Here is a 25,301-nt window from a genome sequence, read left to right as displayed (position 1 = left end):
CTACTCGAGGACGAGCAGGAATTAAGCTTGAGGATGCTGATACGTCTCCGCTGTATCTATAATTTTTTATTATTCCATGCCAATATTCTACAACTTTCATATAATTTTGGCAACTTTTTATATTATTTTTGGGAATAACATATTTATCTAGTGCCCAGTGCCAGTTCCTGTTTGTTGCATGTTTTATGTTTCGCAGAAACCCCATATCAAACGGAGTCCAAACGGGATAAAAATGAACATAGAAATAGAGAGAGACAGAGAGACAGATCCAATCTCGGAGGGGCTCTTGCCCCTCCCACACCATGGAGACCATGGACCAGAGGGGAAACCCTTCTCCCATCTAGGGAGAAGGTCAAGGAATAAAAAGAAGAAGGGGGGCTCTCTCCCCCTTGCTTCTGGTGGCGCCGGAACGCTGCCGGGGGCCATCATCATCACCGCGATCTTCACCAACAACTTCACCGCCTTCATCACCAACTCTTCTGCCCTCTATGCAGTGGTGTAACCTCTCTTTTACCCGCTGTAATCTCTACTTAAACATGGTGCTCAACGCTATATATTATTTCCCAATGATGTATGGCTATCCTATGATGTTTGAGTAGATCCGTTTTGTCCTATGGGTTAATTGATGGTTGTGATTGGTTTGAGTTGCATGTTTTATTATTGGTGCTATCCTATGGTGCTCTTTGTGTCGCGCAAGCATGACGGATCCCCGCTGTAGGTTTTGCAATATGTTCATGATTTGCTTATGGTGGGTGGCGTGAGTGACAGAAGCACAGACCTGAGTAAGTAGGTTGTTTGCGTATGGGATAAAGGGGACTTGATGCTTTAATGCTATGGTTGGGTTTTACCTTTTAATGATATTTAGTAGTTGTGGATGCTTGATAGAGTTCCAATCATAAGTGCATATGATCCAAGAAGAGAAAGTATGTTAGCTTATGCCTCTCCCTCAAATAAAATTGCAATAGTGATTACCGAACTAGATATCGATTGCCTAGGGACAAATAAGTTGTGTAAGTTTCTAGCACACGGAAGTTTCTAGCATGAATAATCTTATGATCCCTTTGAGCCTGGGTGGTGGACTGTAGGATTATCACACGGGTACTTCGGGATATCCTAGGACAACACTGGATTCTCTAGGTGCCCTGACAACCACTGGGTACTCCAGGGTGCCTCAAGCAATCCACCCAGATGTGTATTTAAGTAGCCACCTTAAGTTAACCATTAATTTACAATTCTCACATCTTTCATGCATACACTCACCCAAACCACGTCTACGAGCATAGCATAGCAATATAAGCATCACGTAGAAGTAACTCCCAAAGGTTTGATAATAAACAGGGCAATAGGTTCTACCTCATCATCTACTTCCCAAAACCCACATATTAATCAGATCCTAACCATGCAATGTTTGAGGATTGATCTAATGCAATAAAACTGGGTAGTAAAGAGGTATGATCAAAGTGTTACTTGCCTTGCTGATGATCCATGAAACCTAGAGACTCATAGTAGCACGCTTCGCACTCCGGGTGCTCTATCACAACAAGCAATAACATACAATAAGCACTCAACTGGAAGCACGGGTAAAACTCAAATAAGAGATCTAACCAGAAAGTTCAACTTAAGAACTCCGGTTTGCAAAAAGAATCAAATCAAACGAAGCAACGAAACTCAAACTACGAAAGAAACAAGATCCATTTACTAATCTGGACTAAAGTCAAATTTTACAGTACCAAAATCTTGTTCAAGTTGATTGAACAGAAAGAGGGCTTCGAGACGAAGATCTAAGCGCTTGAATCGCCTGATTCCGGTAAACGAGCGAAAAGATAAACTAAAACGAAGATCAGGGCAAAAATCACGATCGAAATTAATCGCGGAAAAACCCTGGAAAAAGAAAAAACTGACGAACAGGTGAACGAACGTTCGCTGTCTACGGCTAACGGGTGAACACCATTTGTTAAAATGAACGTACGGATGAGCGTCCGCTATTTAACTAAATCGGGAAAAAAATAAAACCGATCAAAAATGAAATAACGTAGGGTTTTCGAAAAAAACATACAGTTTACGCGGATAAACCGGTGATGGGCGGCGGCTACCTCGGCGGGCGGGACGACTGCGGCGGGCGGCGGCTCCGACGACGGTAGGCGGCTTCAGAGGGCGGTGGGGTCGGCGGCGAGGCATCGGGGCGGCGGCGACTGGCTCCGGCGGTGGCGAAACCGGGCGGTGGCGAGACGGCGCGGCGTCGCGGGCGGCGGCGGCGGCGTGAATCGTGGCGGCAGAACGGGCGGTGTTAGGGTTTCGGGTGGGGTGGCTGGCGGCTCGGGCCTCCCGGCTTATGAGGCCGATCGGGCGAGGAGTCCTAGGCGGACACGGCCCGGTAGGTCGATTGACTTTTTTTAAAATAATTCCATCGCGCTGAAAAACGAAGAAAATAAATACTAAACGGACTCCAAAAATCCTGAAATAAATTTTCTCGTCCTCTAAAAATATAGCGGACAAAGTGATCATTTATTTGGGCCTCTAATGCAATTTTGAAAAACGCATTTTTTTCCTAATTCAAAGAAAATAGCGATAAAACTCCGAATAAAATTCTTATTTGATTTTAATATTTAACCTCCAATATTTCTTTATTTTGGGGAAGTCATTTTTATCCCCTCTCTTTTATTTTTGTATAAGAAATATTCGAAGAGAAAAATAATTAAAATCAAACTATCCTCTTTTCAATATTTGAGAAAAACTCAAATATGAATATATCGAAATCCCCAACTCTCTCCGTGGGTCCTTGAGTTGCGTAGAATTTCTAGGATCAACCCAAAATGCGATAAAATATGATATGCAATGATGATCTAATGTATAACATTCCAAATTGAAAATTTGGGATGTTACAAACCTACCCCCCTTAAGATGAATCTCTCCCTCGAGATTCGGGTTGGCTAGAAAATAGGTGAGGTGGTCCTTCCATAGGTCTTCCTCTCGTTCATAGGTGGCTTCATCCTTGGTATGGTGGCTCCACTGAACTTTGTAGAACTTGATAACCTTGCTGCGTGTGACTCGGCTGGCAAACTCGAGAATCTTGACTGGTTTCTCCTTCTAGGTCAAATCGCTATCCAACTGAATCGCTTCCAGTGGCACTGTATCTCTCAAAGGAATATTGGCCATCTCTGCGTGGCACTTCTTCAACTTGGAAATGTGGAACACATCGTGAACTCCTGACAATCCTTCGGGCAACTCCAACTTGTAAGCAACTTCTCCCATACGTTCCAAAACTTTGTATGGTCCCACAAAATGTGGTGCTAACTTTCCTTAACTCCAAAATGCTTAACTCCTCGAAGTGGGGACACACGAAGATAAACTCTGTCTCCGACTTTGTAAACTGTCTCCTTGCGTTTAGAATCCGCATAGCTCTTCTGCCTGGACTGGGCTACCTTGAGTCTATCACGAATCAGCTTAACCTTCTCTTCAGACTCCTTAATCAAATATGGTCCAAACAACTGACGATATCCAACTTCATCCCACAGCAACGGGGTCCTGCACCTCCTTCCGTACAAAGCTTCAAAAGGGGCCATCTTCAAACTAGCTTGATAACTGTTGTTGTAAGAGAACTCTGCATATGGCAAATTGTCGTCCCAACTAGATCCATAATCTAGCGCACAAGCTCTCAACATGTCCTCCAGAATCTGATTGACTCTCTCGGTCTGTCCATCTGTCTGTGGATGAAAGGTTGTACTGAACTCTAGCCTGGTACCCAAAGTCTCGTGTAACTGATTCCAGAACTTTGAGGTAAACTGGGTTCTTCTATCTATACAATGGTCCTCGGAACTCCAGGCAGACATACGATCCTGGTGATGTATATCTTTGCCAACTTAGCACTGGTATAAGTGGTCTTCACTGGGATGAAATGAGCTACCTTCATCAATCGATCGACTACAACCCATATTGAGTCATAGCCTGAACGAGTCCTGGGCAATCCCCTAATAAAATCCATGCCTACCTTACCCCACTTCCATTCGGGTATCGGCAATGGTTGTAACAATCCAGTTGGCTTCTGATGCTCTACCTTCACTCTCTGACATACATCACAAACTGCTACATACTCCGCAATATCTTTCTTCATTCCAGTCCACCAGAAACTGTCCTTCAAATCCAGATACATCTTGGTGTTTCCTGGGTGAATCAAATACGGTGAATCATGGGCCTCCTGCAGAATCAACTTCCTGATCTCCGGGTCATTAGGCACATATACGTGGTCCTCAAACCATAAGGTATCCTTCTCATCCTCCTAAAATCCTTTAGCCTTTCCTTTGCTCATCCTCTCATTTGTCTCGGCAATCTCTTTGTCTGTCTTCTGAGCTTCTCTGATCTTATCCATCAAAGTAGACTGGATTTCCAATGCTGCTACATAGCCTCTCAGAACTATTTCCAGACATAGCTCATGAAGATCCTCTGCTAACTCCTTGGGTAACTCTCCGGTCATGAGTGCGTTGACATGACTCTTGCGACTCAACGCATCGGCTACTACATTAGCCTTTCCAGGATGATAATGCAACCTCATATCATAATCCTTGATGAGCTCCAACCATCTCCTCTGCCTGAGATTCAACTCCTTCTGCGTGAAGATATACTTCAAACTCTTGTGATCCGTGTACACCTCACAGTGGTTTCCGATGAGAAAATGTCTCCATGTCTTCAACGCATGCACTACGGCTGCTAACTCCAAATCATGCGTAGCATAATTCAACTCATGGGGTTTAAGCTGTCGTGAGGCATATGAAACAACTCTTCCCTCCTGCATAAGCACTGCTCCAAGTCCTCGACGAGAAGCGTCACAATTCACCTGATAATCTTTGTGTTGATCTTGAAGAATCAACACTGGGGCTGTAACCAAACGTTTCTTCAACCCTTGAAACCTGGCCTCACATTCCTCAGTCCATTTGAACTTGGTGTCCTTCTTCAACAACTCCGTCATGGGATTTGCAATCTTCAAAAAATTCTCAATGAACCTCCTGTAGTATCCTGCGAGTCCAAGAAAACTCCGGATCTCTCCAACTGACGTGGGTGCTTCCCAATTTGTCACAGTGACAACCTTGGTGGAGTCTACTGCTATTCCTTCTTCAAATATAACATGTCCGAGTAATCCAACTTCCTTCAACCAAAACTCACACTTGCTGAACTTGTCATATAACTATTGTTCTCTGAGCTTCCCAAGTACCAAACGCAAATGCTCCTTATGCTCCTCTTCATTCTTCAAGTAGACCAAAATATCATCAATGAACACCACGACGAACTTATCCAAAAAGATCATAAACATGTTGTTCATCATGTTCATGAAATAGGCAGGTGCGTTAGTCAGACCAAATGACATAATGGTATACTCATATAGCTTGTACCTTGTGGTAAAAGTTGTCTTAAGTATATCCTGCTCTCGAATCTTCAGCTGGTGGTATCCTGATCGCAGATCGATCTTGGAAAATACTTTAGCTCCTTGCAACTGATCAAACAAATCATTTATCATCGGCAGTGGGTACTTGTTCTTGATCGTCAATTCATTCAATCCATGATAATCAACAGCCATCCTCAATGATCCATCCTTCTTCTCCACTAGAAGCACTGGTGATCCCCAAGGTGATGAACTTGGGCGAATATAGCCTTTATCCAGTAACTCCTTAATCTGCTTCTTAATTTCTTCCAAATCCTTTGCGGGCATCCGATACAGTCTCTTAGATATTGGCCCTGTGCCTAGCAAAAGCTCAATCAAAAACTCAATGTCTCTATCCGGTGGCATGCCTGGCAACTCTTCTGGAAATACATTAGGGAAATCCTTCACCACTGGTACTTCCTCCTGTACAACTCCTGATAAGGAATTCACTTGAGTCCTCTTCGGCACAAGCCGGGATACATACTTAATCCTTCTTCCTTCTGGGGTGGTGAGCAAAATCGACTTACTGGCGCAGTCAATGTTCCCTCCATACTTTGATAACCAATCCATGCCTAAATTACATCCAGCCCTTGTGACTCCAATACTATTAGGTCTGAGGGGAACACATAGTTACCAATCCTTAATGGTAACCGATCACACCATAGGCTAGCCATATACTCTGCTCCTGGCGAGGTTACTGTTGGTGTCAAAACCGGCGGATCTCGGATAGGGGGTCCCGAACTATGCGTCTGAGCGGATGGTAACATGAGACAAGGGACATGATGTTTTTACCTAGGTTCGGGCCCTCTCGATGGAGATAAAACCCTACTCCTGCTTGATTAATATTGATGATATGGGTAGTACAAGAGTAGATCTACCACGAGATCAGAGAGGCTAAACCCTAGAAGCTAGCCTACGGTATGATTGTTGTTCGTCCTACGGACTAAAACCCTCCGGTTTATATAGACACCGGAGAGGGCTAGGGTTACATAGAGTCAGTTACAATGGGAGGAGATCTACATATCCGTATCGCCAAGCTTTCCTTCCACGCCAAGGAAAGTCCCATCCGGACACGGGACGAAGTCTTCAATCTTGTATCTTCATAGTCCGGGAGTCCGGCCAAAGGTCATAGTCCCGTCATCCGGACACCCCCTAATCCAGGACTCCCTTAGTAGCCCCTGAACCAGGCTTCAATGACGACGAGTCCGGTGCACAAATTGTCTTCGGCATTGCAAGGCAGGTTCCTCCTCCGAATACTTCATAAGATGTTGAACACAAGGATAGTGTCCGGCTCTGCAAAATAAGTTCCACATACCACCGTAGAGAGAATAATATTTGTACAAATCTAATCTGCTGACGTATTCCGTAGCATGACATCATGCCACGGCCAAGCCTTTATTCGAATCGTTTTATGTCCCACCTCAGCACGCTTAGCGAGGCGGTTTCCTTGGCACGTCTTGTCAAAGCAGAGATCGTGTCCCCTTATTCCAGGATTCTCATCAATATGGGCGTGGGTAACCCAACCGCGCCATTAATCACGGTTCTTGGGAGATAAGCGAGTTTTACTAGGCTGGTGGGGGTACATAGTTTCGTCCGCCCATATAAGGGGATAAGGATCCACTCTTTCCATTTACGCCTTCTTCCTCCTTTGCTTATCCATCTCCACGCACTCGAGCTCCAGCGCCCAAGTCCGCACTTCCCACCTCAACCTTCGCCAACCATGTCCGGAGCGGGAGGCAGGTGGATGGCTTCCTCCGTCATGGAGGGGCAAATCAAAAAGTTGAGGAAAGTCGGATACTTGTCCAACGACATCGCGCACCGGCTCCCAGATGAGGGGCAGCTCATCCCCACCCCTAGGCCCCATGAGAGGGTTGTGTTTCTCCCCCATTTCCTCTGCAGACTGGGCTTCCCACTCCACCCATTTGTTCGGGGGCTCATGTTCTACTACGGCCTGGATTTCCATGATCTGGCCCCGAACTTAATCCTCAACATCTCAGCATTCATCATCGTGTGCGAGGTCTTCCTCCACATCAAGCCCTACTTCGGCTTATGGCTAAAGCCCTTCAATGTCAAGCCGAAGGTTGTGGGAGGCCGACAAGCGGAGTGCGGAGGCGCCATGATGGGCAAGATGCCCAACGTCACATGGTTGGAGGGCTCCTTTGTGGAAACCATCAAGGGGTGGCAATCGGGGTGGTTCTACATCACCAAGCCACGCGACCCTGAATGGGCGGCGGCCCCCAAATTCCGATCTGGCATCCCCACACGGCTCACCTCTTGGAAAGAGATGGGCCTGTTGTGGGGTAATTCGGAAGAGGTGACCGGACTCCAAACCTGCATCCAAAACCTGGTGGACAAGAAGGTCAAACATGTCAACGTAGTCCAGGTCAAGCTCTTCCGCCGGATCCTCCCGTGTCAACAACGGGCTTTCAACTTGTGGGAGTTTGACCCGGCCCAGCACCAGACTTTGTCCAGGCTCTTCGACACAACACACGAAGACGCCTGGAAGGTGCTATTCAAGGGCTCCGAGGTTTCCCCTCCCATTACCAAGGATCGCGGATTCTACGCGAAGCGCCGAGCCAGCGCAGTAAGCTTGTTTTACCCTTTACAGGATACTTTTTTTCATAGTTTGACTCTATGCGGGATCTAAGCTCCCGCTCCTTTGACAGGACTGGAAGAGGACGTCCAGACAGATCGACTGTCCGGCTCCTTTGCCCGAAGGCCCAGCAGACGCCCGCTTGATGAAGCTGCTGGTTCCGGCACCTCACGTGGTGCCGGAGAAGAAGGCCAAGAAGAAGGCCACGGGAACTCGAAAGTGTTCCCGGCGCCTGGTGGTGTCGGACTCATCGCCTGACGACCCTAAAGCGCACTCCTCCTCCGAAGACGAGGAGGAAGAAGAAGAAGCCTCTCCCCCTCCAATGGGGGGAGGAAAGAAAAGGAAGGCCGCCCCAACTAGGGAGGCCGGAGGGTCCAAGAAGGGGAAGACCCTTCTTACGGACTATGCCTCTGACGCCAAAGACGGCGGAGAGGAGTGGCCATCCAGGGCCATGCCCTTGGCAACATCGTAAGTATCCGGATACCAGAATAACTCATGGCGTTCCTGTAGTGCACATTATCGTCTAATGCCGAACGTAATCATGCAGTCCACCCAAAGCCTAGCTTGACGCTCCGTCGAGCGGATCCCTGGATTCGTCGGATGTGAATAGCCTTTCACTCCCGACTTCTACCTCCCCTCACCCCATGGACGATGCCGAGGTGGAGTCCCAGAAGGGGCCAGGCCAGGAGGAGGTAGCCCCGGAGGCGCCACAAGGCGACCTTCCAGACCCCAGGCGCAAAGGGGATAAAACCCTAGAGGGATCTAAGTCCGGCCCTAGGCCGGACACCGCACCGGAACCTTTAGTGGTTCCGGAGTTCAGCAGGCGGCCCCTTCGTAAGAAGGGCAAGCCTACAATGCCGGTGGCCTTTGTCCAACCGGAGGCACCGGACAATTTGCTGGAGGTGCTTAACGGCGCCTCCATCGACAAGGAGCACCACACTGTTATGAGTGCGGTGATCCAGAAGGTTCAGTCCACCAAGAGTGGGTTGACAGAAGCCTGTGCCAGCCTTCTAACAGGCTTCGAGGTATGCGTTTAGAACATGTAAAAAATGTTACCGCATAGACAGTAGCCCTTGATGCTCAGTTTGGTGTTTGGAAAGAAAAGACGGACTGAGGATCTAAAAAGATATACGCAGGAGTCTAACATAAATACGTCAATATGGGAATGCAGGTTGCGCTTCTGACCTCTGCCGCACTGACTGCGGAGGTCGATGCATTGAAGCAGAGCCTCGAGCGGTCCGAGAATGAGCTCGGCCTTGCCAAGAAGCAGCTCGAGGACAAGGAAGGTAGGTAGTACCTTATGTAAGTATATATAAAAATACCTAGTTGCAAATAGTGACAGGACCAACGTGAATGTTTACAGGGGCCACAGCCGAGGTGGCGACCCTGAAGGAAGCGCTGTCTAAGGCCGAAGACAATGCGTCCGTGGAGCGCACCGAGCGAGAGAAACAAGAGGCGCGGGTGGCGGAGGTGCGGCAAGAGCTCAATGCTCTTGTGAAAAAACACGAGAGTTTAGAGCTTGACTCAAAGACACGAGAGTCCGAGCTCGCCTTGGCACTTGAAAGCGCCAAATCTGCCAAGGCCAAAGCCCAAAAGGCCCTCCAGGAAATTGAGGCGATGAAAAAGATAGCGGCGGGTAAGGCATTCTTTATGCAAAGCAAGCACGTGAAAGTAAATTACTTGTTACTTACCCAAGTCTGGAGCTCTCCAGGAGCATTCACAGATCTGCCCTGCAGTGTGTCCGCCGCCGCCGCATTTTACCAAACCGAGGAAGGGAGCTCGACGGAGAAGGTGTTCGGGTCCCAGTATGTTGAGGCCGGACACCCGGTGCCCTTGAGCGACCAGCTGAAGCAGCTGCTCAAGCTCCATAAGGTAGCCGAAAAGGCCATGAAGGGCCTGATAGTCTGACTATGGCCTGGGGAGGTCCTGCCTGGGAGTTACTTTGGGCTGGTGAGGCGGCTGGTGGATGCATGTCCACGGCTTGAAGTCATCAAGCGCTCCGTATGCATCGAAGGCGCCCGTAGGGCCCTTGCCCGTGCTAAAGTGCACTGGGGCAAGATGGATGCTGAGAAGCTGGTGACAGATGGGCCACCAGAGGGGAAGGAGCATCGCATGCCCGAGATGTATTATGAGGGCGTCCTGAAGGGTGCCCGCCTTGTGGCGAACGAATGTTCCAAGGATTTAATTTTTGAGTAAACTCGCTCATGTTTATCCTGTGCACTAAAAACTTGTTCATATGCGCTAAGCAACGCTTTTTGAATTTAAAATATTACCTTTTGTCCGGTCGTTTATTAAATCTGAGAGATGCAAGTTGTCGGCTTCTATCCCCATGCCACGAGTGCTGGGGTGTTCGGGATAAACCTGAGCGCTCTTGTTCCCATTCTTGGGTCCTTCGAGGGAGGCGCTCAGCACAACGAACAAGGCAATCGGACTATAATGCTTTATCACTCTCACTTAGCCATGGAATTCTATAATTTTAAATTTCGGCGAAGCCCCTAGTATTCGGAAGACCGAGTTCGGGGCGCTATCCACGCCTAGGCCGTACAAAGGCAGCTCTTCGCTCTAAGCGGCATAAGTCTTTAGGGACTCGAAAAACCTCTCGAACAGCGACCAGCTCTCGCCTTATCGTGACGGTCAGTTTTAGCTTTCTCTACTGAGGTGCTTAACCCAGCTCAACTGGGGCACAATCACAGTAGTTCTCCCAGCGCTACCTTAGCCGATATAGCGGAACGTAAGGTACCAAAACATGGGAGCCGGGCAAACCCAACTATTGACCCAAGACATGATTCAGAGCCGATGCATATAATGCTATAAGTTTGGGGTGCCACACTCGTGAGAGTGTTCGGTCTTCTCACACCATATTCTGGGGTACTTAAGCCCCTGGTGTATTGGTCGTACCAAAGTGTACGGTTGCATAATGTCATAACTGAACATATTTACATAAAAAATGAATGCAATAATAGGCAAAAGCTATGTATTGTTTATTAAAAGGCTGCTGCGAAAGCAGAGCGATAAAAATAGTGCGATAAGCAAGAGATGGGATTATTTGACATGTCCCCCTCCAGGGGCAAGCTGCGAAACTTTAAGTAAGACAGGTATTTAGCTCATTATAGAGACCACCTGGACATTCGACGTGGCTTGCTGTCTCCCTGGTTGTTGCATCGTGTGTTCGACGATTGTACTGCCGGACAGGCCTTCCTGAGAGTGGAGTCCTGAAAGTAAGAAAAGAGAAATGACAAAATCAGGAGCCCCTAGTGCGGGTAAGACGCATTCTGGGCGTGCCGTGGTTGTGCCCCTCCCCTTATGCCCATGGTATTTCCAGAGCATAATTATGTATGTGTGGTACTGGTTTCGCAATCTCGCGAGGGCTGGGGTTGGGGCCGCACTACTATGCTTGCTCGGAACATGCCAGATGGTCTTGTTGTAAGTTACTTCGTGCGCGCTTGACGGTGTCCGGATGTTTAACAGCCGGACTGGAGAATTGCCTTGAGAGGCTACTTTGTACTTCCGCCGCGAGGGCCGCCGTGTGCTCCTCTGTTCGGAGAGAGCGTTCGGTGTTTCCATTGACCGTAATGACTCCTCGAGAGCCTGGCATCTTGAGCTTGAGGTATGCGTAGTGCAGCACCGCATTGAACTTTGCAAATGCGGTTCGCCCGAGCAGGGCATGATAGCCACTGTGGAACAGGACTATGTCGAAGATTAACTCCTCGCTTCGGAAATTATCCGGGGATCCGAAGACCACTTTGAGTGTAACTGAGCCTGTACAGCTGGCCTCTACACCTGGTATGACGCCTTTAAAGGTCGTCTTTGTGGGTTTAATCCTTGAGGGATCTATGCCCATCTTTCGCAATGTATCCTGATAAAGCAGGTTCAGGCTGCTGCAGCCGTCCATGAGGACTCTAGTGAGGTGAAATCCATCAATGATTGGGTCTAGAACCAATGCGGCGAATCTGCCGTGATGGATGCTAGTGGGGTGGTCCCTTCGATCAAAGGTGATCTGGCAGGAGGACCATGGGTTGAACTTTGGGGCAACTGGCTCTAATGCATATACGTCCCTGAGTGCACGCTTCCGCTCCCTATTAGGGATGTGGGTTGCGTATATCATGTTCACTGTCTGCACTTGTGGGGGAAAACCCTTATGTCCCCTATTGTTCGGCGGCCGGGGCTCCTCCTCGTCATCGCTATGCAGCCCCTTGTCTCTGTTTTTGGCGCTTAACTTGCCTGCCTGCTTGAACACCCAACAATCCCTGTTGGTGTGATTGGCTGGTTTTTCGGGGGTGTCGTGTATCTGGCACAAGCAATCGAGTATCCGGTCCAAACTGGACGGGCCCAGAGTATTTCTTTTGAATGGCTTTTTCCGCTGACCGGGTTTAGAGCCTCTGAATCCGGCATTAACTGCCGTATCCTCAATATTGTCGCCATTAATGTGGCGCTTGTGCTTGTTGCGATGCGACCTGCCATTGTTGTCCTTGGTATCCGAATTACCAGGGCTCTTGGTCATGTTATTACTACGAGCTAGCCAGTTGTCTTCTCCCGCGCAAAAGCGGGTCATGAGTGTTGTGAGGGCTACCATGGATTTCAGCTTTTCCTGTCCTAGGTGCCAGGCAAGCCATTCGTCACGGATGTTATGTTTGAAGGCTGCGAGGGCCTCTGCGTCCGGACAGTCGACTATTTGATTTTTCTTGGTTAAACCGTGTCCAGAATTGTCTGGCCGATTCCACTGGCTGCTGAATGATGTGTCTTAGGTCATCGGCGTCTGGTGGTCGCACATAGGTGCCCTGGAAGTTGTCAAGGAATGCGGCCTCTAGGTCCTCCCAGCAACCAATTGACTCTGCTGGCAAGCTGTTAAGCCAATGCCAAGCTGGTCCTTTAAGCTTGAGTGGGAGGTATTTGATAGCGTGTAGATCATCACCGCGGGCCATGTGGATATGAAGGAGATAATCCTCGATCCATACTGCAGGATCTGTTGTGCCATCGTATGATTCGATGTTTACGGGTTTAAAACCCTCGGGGATTTGATGATCCATTACTTCATCTGTGAAGCATAGTGGGTGTGTGGCGCCTCTGTACTAGACTATATAACGACGTAGCTCAAATGAGCTTTGTCTGCTGTGTTCAGCCTGGCCGTAATTGCCATGTCCGGCATGACGGTTGTCGCCGTGTGCCGTGGGGCGCCCACACGATCCGTAGATCGATCTTGTTTGCCTTACCTTGTCCTCCAATGTGTCTCGCAGGTCCGGCGCGTTTCCCCGTGCCTTGGTATAGCGGCGCCGGGGTGCAGCTTGAATCGATGGCCGAGAGGCCTCTCTGTTGCAGCCACGAGGTGGCCGGTCGGCCGCGTCGTGCGCTGGTGATGTAGGTTTAGGTGCTTCCTCCTCTAATCGGGGTAGCAACCTGCGCTTTGGGTAGCTCTTGGAGGGGCGTTCGAGTTCATACTCTTCGGCCGCAAGGACTTCAGTCCATCGGTCGGCTAGCAAGTCTTGGTCAGCTCTAAGTTGCTGCTGTTTTTTCATGAGGCTGCTTGCCGTGGCCATAAGCCTGCGTTTGAAACGCTCTTGTTCGACGGGATCCTCAGGCACGACAAATTCGTCATCTTCGAGGCTTGCCTCGTCTTCGGAGGGAGGCATGTAATTATCATCCTCGACCTCCCTGTCTGTCGCTCTCTCATGAGGGCTGGCTTCTCCATCCTCCTGTGCTGAATCCTACTGGAGGGGGTTCTCTTCGGCACTGTCCGGGGTGTTATTATCTCCCGTGCCGGAATCACCGTTTTTGCTTTGGCAGGATTTAGAGCGGCGCTGCTGACGCCGGCGCTTAGGCTGCTTCTTGGAGGGGTCATCCTCCGTTGTTCCATCGCCATTCCCTTCTTTTGGGGTGTCCACCATGTATATGTCGTATGACGAGGTAGCCTTCCAGTGCCCTAGAGGCGCTGGCTCTTAGTCGTCTCCTGCATCGTCGTCCATACCGTCGATGTCTTCGGAGTCGAAATCGAGCATGTCGGTTAAATCATCGATAGTGGCTATTAAGTGGGCGGTGGGTGGGTTGTGAATTTCTTCATCATCCGTATCCCATCCTTGCTGACCATAGTCCGGCCAGGACTCTCGTGATAAGAAGAGATACTTTAGTGAATTCAGAATGTCGCCGAAGGGCGAATGTTGAAAGATGTCCGCGGCGGCGAACTCCATGATCGGCGCCCAATTGGATTTGATCGACAGGGGCACGGAAGGTTCGGAGTCCGGAGAGGAGTCCAGCACCTTGGAGTCGCGGGCTTCGCAAAGGACAAGACTGGTGTTCGGCTCGATCGCCGTAGAGGTTGCAGCCCCTGAGGCAGTGTCTAGCCATCCATCCTCGATTGGGGCAGTCAGCTCCGAACTAAGGGTCGGAGCGGACACCGGGGTGGCCTCCCGGGCACTGTTCGGCGGCAGAGCTAGATCATGACCATCATGACAGTGCGGCGCACCCGGCCGTGGCTCCATTACGTCGAAGATCAAGTCTCCGCGGATGTCGGCCGTGTAGTTCAAGCTTCCAAATCTGACCTGATGGCCAGGGGCGTAGCTTTCGATCTGCTCCAGATGGCCAAGCGAATTGGCCCGCAGTGCAAAGCCGCCGAATACGAAGATCTTTCCGGGGAGAAAAGTTTCACCCTCGACCACGTCGTTGTTGATGATCAGAGGAGCCATCGGGCCTAAAGATGACGACACAGAGGAACTCTCAATGAAAACACCAATGTTGGTGTCAAAACCGACGGATCTCGGGTAGGGGGTCCCGAACTGTGCGTCTAGGCGGATGGTAACAGGAGACAAGGGACACGATGTTTTTACCCAGGTTCGGGCCCTCTCGATGGAGGTAAAAGCCTACTCCTACTTGATTAATATTGATGATATGAGTAGTACAAGAGTAGATCTACCATGAGATCAGAGAGGCTAAACCCTAGAAGCTAGCCTATGGTATGATTGTTGTTCGTCCTACGGACTAAAACCCTCCGGTTTATATAGACACCGGAGAGGGCTAGGGTTACACAGAGTCGGTTACAATGGGAGGAGATCTACATATCCGTATTGCCAAGCTTGCCTTCCAAGCCAAGGAAAGTCCCATCCGGACACGGGACAAAGTCTTCAATCTTGTATCTTCATAGTCCGGGAGTCCGGCCAAAGGTCATAGTCCCGTCATCCGGACACCCCCTAATCCAGGACTCCCTCAGTTACTAACATGGGTGACCTAAGGGCTTGGGTTGGTAGGTTATACTTATCCACAAATCCCCTTGATATGTATGAATGCGATGCACCAGTATCAAAAAGAATGATTGCAGTAAATGACTTAACCAAAAACTTACCTATAACTGCATCGGGTTGCGCTTCAACCTCCTCCACGCTAATGTGGTTTGCCTGTCCCCTGTTGAAAGGGTTGGGCTTCTTCCCAAAGCTTCCATTGGCATTTCCATTCTTTGCTTCAGAACACTCCGTGGTGTAATGTCCATTCTTCCCGCACTTGAAACAAGTAATGTGACTTAGATCCTTCTTGGCGGGCGTTGCTGGGTTGGAACGGTTCTGGCCGTTGCTTCCTCCATTCCCATTCCCATTCTTGAGGCCACTATGGTTATGCGAACTCCCTCCATTGGAATTGTGACCTCCATGGTTATGGTGAATGTGTCCTCCCAAGTCCGGGGTAAAACGGGGCCTCTGCTGAGCTCCTGAATTGTGCTTCCCTTGTCGATACTTCCTCTTGCGGTTGTCAATCTGTTGTTGCTTCCCTTGAATCATAAGAGCTCTATCTACCAACTCCTGGTAGTTGTTGAAGGTTGCCACCATCAACTGCATGCTCAGCTCATCATTCAGTCCTTCCAGAAACTTCTCCTGCTTAGCTGCATCCATAGCAAAGTCATCCGGGGCATAACATGCTAACTTACTAAAATCATCCACATACTGTCCCACTGTGTGTCCTCCTTGGTGCAAGTTGTGAAACTTGCGCTTCTTCATGGCCATAGCTCCTGCTGAAACATGGGATGTGCGAAAAGCCTGCTGAAACTGGTCCCATATGACAATGTCGATGGGGTAAGTGGCTTTGAACTTTTCCCACCATGATGTTGCGGGTCCATCAAGCTGATGTGCGGCAAATCGCACTCTCTCCGCATCTGTGCATCCTACAGTGGTCAACACCCTTCCAATCTTGCGGAGCCAATCATCTACAACTATCGGCTCGGTGCTACTGGAGAACACCGGCGGATTTAGCCTTAGGAAACGGGCTAAGTGATCAACAGGTGGTGGTGGTGGGTTGTTGTTGTTATTCCGCTGATTTTGATTCTGGACTAGTATCTGCATCAAGGCATTCTGCTGCTGGATCAACTAAGTGAGCTCCGGTGGGAAAGCAAATCCATTGTCGCGTCTCGGAGGCATCTAATGGGTTTAGAAAAGATGAGAAAACAACATAGAATAAAATCTAGAGGGAAAACACTACCCATATGCACATGAGATAAACACAAACATATCACTTCAATCAATTCAAACAAGGGCATACATCGATCTAACTATCATTACATAAGTGCTCGGACTATACTATATACATGGGGGAATACTACTACTGATATGGTGGTCGACTAGAAAACTTGATCGGTGGAAGACTCCATGATATCTGCTCCAGCTTCATCAACATAGTCATCATCGCTATCATCGGGGTCCGAATCAGTGTCGTCGATGATGATGTAGTTCTCCGGGCAAGTGGAATCGTCGTCTTCTCCTCCTGGCGCGGGGTATCCCATGAATACTCCTAGCTTCCTCGTCAAATCGTCATTCTTCTCCACGAGTATAGTCATTTTCTCCTCATATCCATCGCATGTAGACTTGAGTTCTTCTTCCAGCTCTGTGATCCTGGTCATTGCCTTCTTCAAATCTATCATGCCTGCGCACATCTGGTTCTCCTGGCGACGAATGTGCTGGTTTAACTCCTGGATGAACGCTGCAATAGACATGTCCCTCCTGGTGCTGATCATCTCCCATTGCTTATCTCGGCACCCAAAAATCTGGTAGATTGTATCCTTGAGGTCCTTATGGTAAACTTCTCCAATGCGTCCCATGGTGATGTGGGCTGCCATGCTCTTTCCTAGACTCCAGGTTGATGCATCAAAGGAAAACTCTATGGGCTCAGTGATTGACATGAACATCCTTCCTGGAACTTGAACTCGAATCATCCAACGATCCTCTTCTGGTAAAGTGGCGATGTAGGTCCCGGTGAAGCTTGGTATCCCGATGTTCAGGTATCTAGTAACTTCCTTCAAATGTCGTCCAGGTGTATCTTCATCCGGTTGGGTGAACTTGTTCCTTGCATTCACCATCCTAGAAAGTAGAAAAGGGAGAGGAGTCAGAAATGAGAAGATAGTAGTGATATAGGGCTTTAGCTTAGTGGTCGTCTCCTATAGTCAGTGTGTGCTCTGATACCATCTTGTAGCGACCAGACCTCAAACAGTCTGATCTCTGTGCACCAGTGTCATCCCTGGATCAGTAATGCTGACACGCACAGTACTTGAGCATTTATAACAGAGTAGCAATCACACACTTATTACATCGAATGTCTCAAAAGAAAACTTATTACAATAATATGCACTACAAAAAAAAGACACATCCGTGACATTTTGGGTCGAACGATTTTTTTCCTGTCATACTTATGACGCTTCTATGACGATAATTGTGACAAAACCAGTATCATGATAGATGTGGTGGGCTCCTACTTCTATGACAAAAAATTATGACAGAAAATGGGCTTTTCGTCTTGGGCGGGCTGGAGACGCAGCTGCATGACATTCTTTGGGCCGTCCATGACGGAAAAAACCGTGGTAGAAGCGAGGGCGAGGAAAATATTGGGGTGTTCCCGGTTACGGTGGGTGGTCGGGGCCGAGCGACGCATGTTTCTCTCGTACACATATGCGCGTGTGTGCAAGGCGTTGGGCTCTAACTAAACCTGAGCGATTGCACTGCAGGCTACGCGTTACTGAACCCGAGTGATCGATCGATGGCTGTTAACTGAACCCGATCGAGCGATTCCTTCGCTACTGCTGCTAGCTGAAGCTGATCGATGCTGCCTTTGGATGAACAGTGAGCGTTGCAGGGGGGGTTGGATGAACAGTGCGCGGTGGGGTGGATGAACAGGACCCCGATCGATCGAGCCGGTTGGGGATGGATGAACAGGACCCCGTGGAGGGCTGGATGAACAGGACGACCCCGTGGAGGGCTGGATGAATAGTAGACGGTGGAGGGGTGGATGAACAGTAGTCCATGGAGGGGTGGTTGAACAGGAGCCCGTGTAGAGGGGTGGCTGAACAGTAGCCGCTGGAGTAGCGTGCGGTGGAGGTTGGATGAACAGGAGCCCGTGGATGAACAGTCGCAGGTGGAGGCTGGAGGAGGTCGACGGTGGATGAACAATAGCCCGTGGAGGCTGGAGGAGGTCGACGGTGGAGATGAACAGTATCCCATGGAGTCCTGTTTTGCGGCACGCCAAACCCGTCCGGATGAATAGGACCCCCTTTTCGACCGTAGCGCTCCAACACAAGTCTGTTTCCTCCGTTTTGCGGTACGCCACACCCCTCCCAATCAACAGGACCCCGTTTTGACTGTAGGAGATCCAACACAAGTCTGTTTCCTCCGTTTTGCGGTACGCCATACCCCTTCCGATGAACAGGATCCCATTTGGAATGTGGCCGGTCGAACACAAGGGCGTTTGCTCCGTTCTGCGGTATGCCAGGCCTTGTTTCCATCGCCTGTTCTGTCCAAGCCGGTTGGCTCCCATGCGTTCTGTTGCCTCCCAATGAACATGACGCATTCCATTGCCTCTCAATGAACACGACGGATTCCGTTGCCTCCCCATGAACACGACAACGACACAGTTTTCTGTTCCAACCCAGCCATGTACACGAGCCCTGGCCGTACGTATGCGCGAGTAGGCGTTCGAGATGCCGCCCGTATGTACGTATGTGGCCGTATTTTATTTCATGCACCCTGGCCGTTGTACGTACGTGTACATGATACGTGCGCGCCTCTACTACGACACGTGCGCGCCTCTACTATGACACGTGTGCGCCTCTACATCGACCATTATGTACATACACGTTCGCGACCAGCATGACAATGCTACGTATGCTTCGACCAGATGGGTCCCGACTATCAGGCACTTCCTTGCGTGCGAAGATGTAGCTGGTGGGTCCCAGCAGTCAGGGGGGCGAATCGTTTTTTTTGCCCAGACGCACTTCCTTGCGTGTGAAGGTGTAGCTGGTGGGTCCCAACAGTCAGGGGGGAACGTTTTTTCACGAAATACGGTGGCTCGTCCGATGGGTCCCTGCTGTTAGGTGGAGAAATAATTAGTTTGCGCGTAATAAGGAGGCACTTCCTTGTGGCTGACGTGGACCCAGCTGTTAGCCTCTCCACGTACAGTACTCTTCCCATGGAAGTCGTTCCTTGACCATGTTGACCATGCCGCGCGGAGAGCACCAGGGCGGTGGACGACGGCGATGCCTAGGAATGGGACGACGCGGAGCCGGGGAAGACACGGCAGTGGAAGCCCGCGCGGACAGGAGTACGAGGGTTCACTGGTTCGGCTGCGGTGTGAGGATGCCATCGCCACAGGGCCTGGCCAGCGGTGGGAATAGTAGGGGGCGATGAGGCCTCCGCGGCAGCATAGCCGGCCACGGGAGGCAGGAGCATGCGACACGACCGGTGCTACTTTGGGTGGCTGGAGCAAGAAGACCAGAGGTTGAAGAAGCACTACGGCCGTTGGATGGACATCGTACGGTCACTGGAGCTAGAATCGTTCATATTGGCTAAGTTGACAAAGCCCTCCGTCCCCGTCAACTTAGTAGGCCCACAAGTTAGCCTCCCACCAAGGTGGGTTCCAGCTAGTAGGGGAGTATTCATTTTTTGTGCGTAATAAGGAGGCACTTCCGGTGGGTCCGAGCTGATAGCGGGGGGAACATTTTTTTTCGTGAAATACGATGGCCCGTCTGGTGGGTCCCAGCAGTCAGGAGGGAAACGTTTTTTTTTGCAAAATACTGGTGGCCCGTCCGGTGTGTCCCTACTGTCAGGTGGAGGAATAATTATTTTCCGCGTAATAAGGAGGCACTTCCTTGCGGCTGCCGTGGACCCAGCTGTCAGCCTCTCCACGTACAGTACTCTTCCGATGGAAGTCGGTCATTGACCACATTGACCACGCCGCATCGAGAGCACCACGGCGGTGGACGATGGCAAGGCCTACGAAGGGGACGACACGGAGTCGGGGAAGACACGGCAGTTGATGCCCACGCGAAGAGGAGTACGAGGGTTCATTGGTTCGGCTGTGGTGTGAGGCTGCCATTGCCGCAGAATAACAGGGGGTGTGGGTGAGTGGAGGGATGGCCTGGCCAGTGGTGTGAGTAGTATGGTGGCGGTGAGGCCTCCGCGACAGCACAACCGGACATGGGAGGCAGGAGCAGGCGACACGACCGACGCTGCTTTGGGCGGCTGGAGCAAGAAGACCAGAGGTTGAAGAAGCACTATGGCCGTTGGATGGACATCATACGGTCACTGGAGTATTGACTAAGTTTATAAAGCCCTCCGTCCCCTTCAACTTAGTAGGCCCACAAGTCAGCCCAACAATATGGTGGGTCCCAGCTAGCAGGGGGTATTCATTTTTTGGGCGTAATAAGGAGCCACTTCCTTGCGTGCGAAGATATAGCTGGTGGGTCCGACCTATCAGCGGGGGGAACGTTTTTTCGCAAAATACAGAGGCCCTTCTTGTGGGTCCTAGCTGTCAGGTGGAGGAATCATTTTTTTGCGTGTAATAAGGAGGCATTTCCTTGCGTGTGGCCATGGACCCAGCTGTCAGCCTCTCCACGTACAGTCCATTGCCAATGGATGTCGTTCATTGACCATGTTGACCAGGCCACGCCGAGAGCACCAGGGCGGTGGCGACGGTGAGGCCTAGGAAGGGAACGACACGGAGCCAGGAAATACTCAGCAGTTGTTTCCCACGCGGAGGAGTATGAGGGTTTACTGGTTCGTCTGCCATCCCCGGAGAATAACAGCAGGTGTGGGTGAGTAGAGGGATGGATAGGCCAGCTATGGGAGTACGATGGGGCCGTGAGGCCTGCGCGGTAGCATAGCCGGCCGCGGGAGGAGGGAGCAGGCAGTCCCGCCGGCGCTTGTTTGAGCGGCTGGAGCATGAAGAGCAGAGATTGAAGAAGCATGACAGCCGTTGGATGGACATCCAACAGTCACTGCTCTCGTGTGTTGACTAAGCTGACAGGGCGTTGCGTGTGCGTCAACCTTTTTTTATGAAAGCATACGCATCAACCTGTAGTAGGCGCACAAGTCAGCCTCAAATCTGTGGAAAACAGCATACAGCCCATCTGCCATTATTTCTAATAATGTACAACCCATTTGCTAATTCTTAAGAATTTTTTTGGAGCCCATCTTCTTTTTGTTAGCATTACACCCCATATTGTGGCCACGGTTAAAAAGTATATGAAATTTTGCATATTTCGATGCGGTCAACTATTTTTAATCCAGAAATATCAATTCACATTCAAACTATTTTGAAAAATAATTTATATAAATATAAAATCCAAATAATTGTCCACGCATAAAAATCAATGGAATTTAAAATCTTGTAATGAAAAAAAATTGAAACTAATTCCCGGTTTGATGTGTTTTAAAAATGTACAGCCCATTTCTGGGCAAACCGAATGAAACTCTCCTCGTCTTGAAAGATTTGCAGCCCAGCAGGGCCGATAAAGCAAGTAGGCCTCGTTTGGGTATTTCTTTAAAAGATATAGAACTAGGCTAGCCATTTTCAGCAAGAAAAAAACACAACTGGGCTCATGATGTGGTAAACATAAATAAAACCCTGGCTAGACGGGCCACAGCCCTCGCACAGCCCCATTGTTACCCTGATCCATTGCTAAAAGTGCTTGTTCCTCAAAAAAAACTACGCGGCCTGCTGGGTCCCTGGTGCGAGCCGCTCGTAGTGTAATTCTCTCATTTATTGACTATGTTGACAATGGCGTGAGCCCCAGATGTCCAACCATTTGGAGGAACCATATTTTTGGGCTTGTAATATAGAGGCACTTGCTTGGGTACTGCCATGACGCTGGTGGGTCCCTACTATCATCTTCTCCACGTACAATCATCTCCTTGTTCCTCTCGGTTCTTGACGACGTTGACAACGCAAGAGGGCGGTGCACCGCGCACAGCGAGCGAACCAAGGCCGCAAGGCAGAGGATGACGGCGAGGCCTCGGACGGAATGAACAGGAGCCATGGAAGATGCACCGGTCCAGTCGCATGCGGAGGGGAGTTTGAGGGTTGACTGGTTCGGGTGCGGGTGCGTGTTGGGGCTGACATAGTCGGAGAATAACAGGACATGTGGGGGAATAGAGGGAGGGACTGGCCAACGTTGGAGGGTACATACGATAGGGAGGGCGGAGGCACAGCCAGCCATGGGAGGCAGGAGCAGGCGGAGCCGACGAGGTGGTTTGGTTTGGGCGGCTGGAGGAAGAACAAGACAAGAGATAGAATATACACGACAAATGTTGGATGTCAATCCAACGGCTGGTAGGCAGAATCGTTTGTTGACTTGCTAGTAAGTCGACACCACCTTGGATAGGCTATTTCCTCGTGGGTCCCAAATATCAGAATCCAAATGTGTCACGGTCATGCATCCTTTCCTATCAAAATTTATAGCCCATTTGATGTGCTAGTTCGAAATAAGTTTGTGGGTGCTGGTGGGGGCTAATCACTTGGCTTCTGTAATGCACAGTGAGCTCAAGCAGCCGGCGAGAGTGATGTTATTTCCCTTGGTTGGGATTTGTTACAATATTTCACTCTAAATTAAACAAATGGCAAGCCATTTGCCTTGTTTCAAAGAAAATATGACAGTCACAGCCGAGTTGAAAAGGGCAGGAACATCTAACTCCAGCTTACAAACTGTACAAAAGCACTAGGGTTAATTGTTCATCAGGTTTACAAAAAAAACCATGTTGAAAAGGGCAACAACATCTAACTCCAGCATTGTTTTCGGCAGTCACAGTCAAATGGATCGGTCAGGTCCATAGAATGAACATCCTGGGTCGTAAAATTTACTGGATTATGACCACAATATGTTGTAAACAGAAGCCCGACATGTTCAGAAGCTCTTTTGCCCACCTAAAACTCCTTTTTTCGCTCTTCGACATACCCATCCATCAAAACCATGCTGCTGATAAACTTAAGCCTGATGGACAATAGTAACCTCGCATTCAGCAAGAAGAATGTGACAAATCTAGTGTTTTCACGGTTGGCTACATATCGTTCTACGTTATTGTCTTCAATCGAATCTCATGAGAAGTGAGAAAATCCCAATGCTTACGTATCCACCGATTGGTTATAACTTTCTTACCCTGTCATGTTGCCTAAATAGACATGAAGATTGAAAACAGTTAAGGTCTAAAAAAAGAGTGTCGAAAGAGCAGCAGCTGAATGGTTAATTCTAGTACACTATATGCGGGCTTCCAATGTGCGTGAAATTATCACCTTTATATACAACTTCTCTAGACATTGAAAGCATTGCAGCAAGCCAATAATCTTGTTTAGATCAAAACTATTCATTTGGATATATAAGATCTTGACAGAATCCAGCACCATTGATAGGCCATCCACGGAGAAACTCTTCATTGAGCATAGAACATAATATTAGTACAAAATGTGTACTCCATGATGATATATAACTTATGCGCAGAAATTTAAAATGTGGCTTATGGTTACAAGTGTAGATGATAATATAGAGTACCTGAAGAACTGTGGAGCCAAACACCATATTGAAATGAGCACAGAGATCACGTATTACACCCAAGGTCTCCAGTTTAGGCGCAGAGAGGACGGTTATTTGCAACGGTGAATAACTAGAATCAAGGATCAACCTTTGAAGTGAAGGGGCATCTTGGATGATGAGCTGCCTTCCGTCAAAAGAAATTCCAATTCTTACAAGGTTAGGCGACTTTATTTGGAGACAACCAATTATAACTGTGAAAACAAGCACCGAGCACTCCAGGGCAGGGCAACTGGAGTGGATGATGTTGTGCAATGAGGCCTCCGATATACGAACTCGCACAAGTGAAAGTTTCTTGAGAAATGGGAGTCGAAGGTTTAGTACCAGATTGTCTGGTAGGTAGCACAGCACAAAGGTGGTGGTGTGGAGAGAGGAGGAAAACCGCGAGATGGACATCGGTGCTGAGGGCACAAGTTCATGGCATTCGGTATGTGGTATGTGATTTCCAGGGGAATAGTAGAACTCAAGCAGATGTTGTTTTGTGAATTCAGGGGATTCCAGCCAGGCTCCCACCATGCATGGCATGGTATGCTTGCTCAGGTAGCATGATGGGATGCAGAGGCTTTGAACGGAGCCCTGGTGGGAGGAGATGATGGCTATGGGGATTTCAAAATCATTGAAGAGAGATAGCTGACGATAGTCGAGGTTAAGGGGCATGGCGCACAATAGAGTGCACCACCGAGTTGAGAGGACTTGGGTGCGGCAGCAATCCTTGGTGGGGAGAAGCGAGATGATCTCCCCAAGGACGGCATCCGAGAGATTGCTGATGCGGTCCACCCGAGATTCTACGGGTTCCTAGAATCCAGTGAGGGCGGGCGCCGCTTCTCCCCGCGCTGCCGGGTGCAGGATCTACAACAGGCGTCACCACCGGCGGGAGCCTCATCTTCTTGGCGCTGGGGTCAGCCGACTCCATTTTCCTCGAGGGTGTTGCATCGCGCTCATGGATTTGAGCAGAGTAACGAATGACGAGCCTAGTTGTAGTGCGAGTGAAGAAGAAGGGGAGCTGGGATTTTTCTGTAGTAGTGAGGAAGAAGGGGAGCTGGGGTTTTCTATAGCAGTGAGGTGAGGAATTTGGGGGTACGAGTGGAGAGAGCTGACGTGAGGTGGGTGGGAGCAAGGAGGAGGAAGAGCACCCAGGTTTTTTGGGGGGTGGTGTGCTGGGTGTGGGTAGCGCCTCTCATTCAGTAAATATATGGGCTTTTGAATTGATTTTACTATTTACTAGTGTGGATGGGCTGGTTTGTCTTCGGCCCAGAGATACAATTACTACTAGTACAGTGGAGAGACTCTACAGCTACCCAGAAAAACAATTACTACTAGTACAGTGGAGACACTCTACTGCTTCTAGCTCCTCCTAGGTCATTGAAACGTCTCCCTCTACTGAATGCCATTATACTTTTGTTCACCGACATGCGGGCCATGCAGTGCACGGGCCCAAATGCCATCCACCAAATTATAAGGCAATATGCAGGCGGAGA

The sequence above is a fragment of the Triticum aestivum genome, chromosome 5B (genome assembly GCF_018294505.1).
Source record: "Triticum aestivum cultivar Chinese Spring chromosome 5B, IWGSC CS RefSeq v2.1, whole genome shotgun sequence".
Classification (NCBI taxonomy): domain Eukaryota; kingdom Viridiplantae; phylum Streptophyta; class Magnoliopsida; order Poales; family Poaceae; genus Triticum; species Triticum aestivum.
This window is presented reverse-complemented; position numbering follows the sequence as displayed.